Source organism: Plectrocnemia conspersa, unplaced genomic scaffold, assembly GCF_051122295.1.
Source record: "Plectrocnemia conspersa isolate PC_06_02 unplaced genomic scaffold, ASM5112229v1 ptg000011l, whole genome shotgun sequence".
In the NCBI taxonomy this organism is placed as follows: Eukaryota; Metazoa; Arthropoda; class Insecta; order Trichoptera; family Polycentropodidae; genus Plectrocnemia; species Plectrocnemia conspersa.
In genome coordinates this window covers 26783239-26787192 of record NW_028277175.1, presented here as the reverse complement: position 1 = coordinate 26787192, position 3954 = coordinate 26783239, and positions in this window count along the sequence as shown.

Genomic DNA, 3954 nt, shown 5'->3' with positions numbered 1-3954 from the left:
GACATATACGGTCTTAACAGCTTGTATGACAGCCATTAGCGATATGGCCACGTCTATAATTAAAAAAAAAAAAAAAATTATTGCAAAATATTCTTAATAATAAAACTTAAATTTATCAAATGAATCTATTTCACTAGTTTTATTTTGATAATTAAGAGGCTGGAAAGTGTATTTCCCTTCCACCCTCCCTCTTATTTGAATAGAAAGCATGTAAAATCTTAACAAAACATAGAATGCATACTAGAAAATAATACATTTTTTTAACTTCTTACAAAATCTTTTTAGTGATTATTTCTGAAAAGCATATTTTACTGTTATTTTGTCATTTTATTTTATTATCAATTTAACTTTATTTAAAATTATAATATTTTTCAATTTTATCCGTATAATAAATTGTATTATATCTCATTTTTTATAATAATTTTAGGAGCTGTGATGATGGTGGTTGGCAATGAGACTCAATGAGTTACAGTGATTACATTACAAGAATGGGACGGACGCGCGACGGCACGCGTCCGAACCCTTACAAGCTTGCCGGTCGAGAGGGAAAAACCGTCACGCGATGCCACTCTAGCGCCGACCAGTTTTGGCCATAACACATTTAAATTCGGCTCCCATATAGCTCCTGCCCTAGCGATTTACAATCGCGATATTCAACTAGAGCGAGAGAATGGGAGCCTTGGCACTGCTGATGATAAAATGCTGGTGGCACAAAAGTGGCAAAGTCGTGACGTATGGTGCGGCGGTGCGGCCTCCAGCGACGCGCGGCGTGCTTTGCTCCAAGCCGAGACGAGTGTTAAGGACCCGGGAGGAGGAATCGGCTGGACGAACGATTTGTTTTAAATGAGTACGCTTTTGTGTTGGCTCTGACCGTCACTCTCTCTCTCCGAGATCAAGATCAAGCGTCTTTTCTTTATTTGATTCCCATATTTATATACATTGCACACGTGACGCATTTCCTTATGACACATTCCATAAGGTAACATGTACACCATCGATTTGTCCCTTCGATCGACCCTGTGACAACATGTGACGCATCATCTCTTTGTGACAAAGAGAACAAGTGTAATACTGTTTCCAGTTTCAAGTGTCCCATCGATTTATGGTTTCGTTCAAACGAATGATACTGGATAATAGATCCCTTGTTTGCTCTAATTGCTTTAGTATAAACAATGTTCATATAACACGATTTTTAGGTCGATGAACTAATTACGTTGCATCATTGCAATTGCGTCGCAATCTTATTGAATTATATAATTATAGGAATTCATAGATTCAAAATCAGAGTATATAACAGGAGCACGTGTAGATCCGGGCGGCGCGTAGGGCTCCAGGGGGCGAGAGAACAACAGGCATGTCCGGGAGCACCTATCGGTGGCCTGTGGTGCGTCGGTGCAGCTACACAGGGCGCGCGCGCGACGGGCTGAGGACATGCGGTCGGAGCTCGGAGTCGCAGGGGCGTAGCCCTACGGGTGCGTGACGGGTCACGCGTGGTCCACTCGATCCTGGTCTACGGCAGCACTTCGGTGGCTTCTCGCTAGAGGCGCGTGGCGGCGCCGGGTGCTTCCTGGGTCACGTGGTCGGTGGCGGCGGCTGTCAGCGGCGACGGTGGCTGACGATGGCGGCACATGGTCGGGGGCGCAGGCCCATCGTCTTGGTAGTCCGCCAGCTCGAGTCCGGATCCAGGGAAGCACCGGCGGGGTGGCAGCAAACAGCTCAGCAGCGGCTCGGCTTTTGTACTGCAGCGGCGTCTGTGTCTGCCATTTTGAATCTGACTCCATGTGCATGCTCAGGATCACGTCGCAGGTTACCAATTTAGCGATATGTTTGTGACGGGTGGCAATTAGACACAGATTGAGAGGCTGCAGTAATATTTATTGACGGTTACAGTGATTACATTACAAGAATGGGGCGGACGCGCGACGGCACGCGTCCGAACCCTTACAAGCTTGCCGGTCGAGAGGGAAAAACCGCCACGCAATGCCACTCTAGCGCCGACCAGTTTTGGCCATAACACATCTAAATTCGGCTCCCATAATAATAATGTTTAAATTATAAACTTTTTTGCTTAGAAATTTAATTTAAGTATATATTGACTGATATATCCGTAAAAGTTTTTCATCTATTTTTTAATATATTTGTCAATAATAAAAAAATGTAGGCACTATATCAACGCCTCAATAAACCACTATATAATTATATTATGTAATGTAACATAAATAGCAACATATCATTTATATTATATTTCCTAAACTACATTCTGAAAGGATATAAATCTGGTATTTTGCACTCTCTTCAATTTATATTTAATTCAATTTTGAGATCCTCTTGTTTCCAGAGTTGTGGAAATGCTTTAACATCACCCCGACTCATAAAAAAGGTTTCAAGTCTCACATTAACAATTACAGAGCAATAGCATTGATTTTAGCACCTTCAAAATTATTTGAAAGTGTATTGCATAAATACATTTTTAATCATTGCAGGTGTATGCTCCTCGAGCAGAAAATTGATTTCCATCATTCTCGATCCACTGGTACTAACCTTATATTTTTTTAACTTTGTTTCATGATCATTGGAATATGTTATACAAGTGGACGTTATATACACAGATTTTGTTGTCTAGAACTGCAACACTTGTAAATTCTTCTCTGACAAAGGCCGTTCGTCTGCTCAATACTGTTCATAGCGATTTTAACATTTTCTAGTGCACATATGGTGTTTTGGTTCAATTCGTGTGGAATAATGCACACCTGTTGAGGTGATTTGTATCTGTTATTTTATCTTGTTTTTTTACTTACGCTCATGTGTGTGTGAGTATATGAATTTGTATGTATGCATACATATATTTGTATGTATTTTAAAATGGTAATATATTTATACTTTTGGCAATCGTGACGCATTAGGTTAACCTGTCAGGTCAGGGTGGTCATAATTTTAATAAATAAATATCAGTGGTGATAAAATATTCTACACAACAGAAATTACAATTTGCAAAATAGTGTTTTTTTCGAATCTGTCTCCATAAGACATAGTATCTTATATTTTTTCATTTCTTCACAAATCTTTATAGCCTACATAAATAAGTATACGCTTATTAAGCCCTTTTGATTGGTTTTAAGTGTGCAAATTAAAAGTCGTATTCCCGTTGCTTACATTATGCCTATTCATTACTCTTTTACTTGCGTTTTCTATTTGTATGTAACTACTGGGCCGGCCCGAGGAACAAGCCGCACAGGTGAACTTCTGGAGTGCCAATAAACGTTAGTGCCAAGTAACGTTTTCTTCAAAAATTCCAAATATTGTTGCTAAAAATCTAACATCGATTGGTTAATGTACATGCAACCGCATGAATACAATGAGAGAACACTTTAAAAAATCGTCAAGCTAGCGGATATTTGAAAATAACCATTATTTAATTGAGCTTATAAATGTTATAACACACTTCCTTTTTTATATTAAACTTACTTATAAATTATTTTCGACGTGTCAATTGCACTGGGATTCTAACAACATTTTTATTGCTTAGCTATTATTAATATTCTTTGTTCTGTGGTTACCATACAGTTGTTTTCGCCGCCGTTTTTCAGTTTTGATCTATTTTTTAGGTAGCGTAAATTTATTAAATAATTATAATACAATAAGCAACAACTATGTAATTATTTTGCTTCACTATAATTTTTGAAATGCTTGTAGTTAATTTGAATTACTATAAATTTTTGTAATTATTTGCAAAAGATAATTTATGGTAAAGTAGTTTAGGTGTATATTTTAATGTATGTATATCAGATCGTTCTAAACGAAATATGTTGATAATATTGAGGGGGGGAGGAGCAACTAAGTTTTTACCTGAGGTGCTAAATAAACTAAGGCCGACCGTGTAACTACAATATTTTACGCAACGTTTAGCATGACTGTTTTATTCCAATGTAACATAAGTATCATGGAACTATTTAT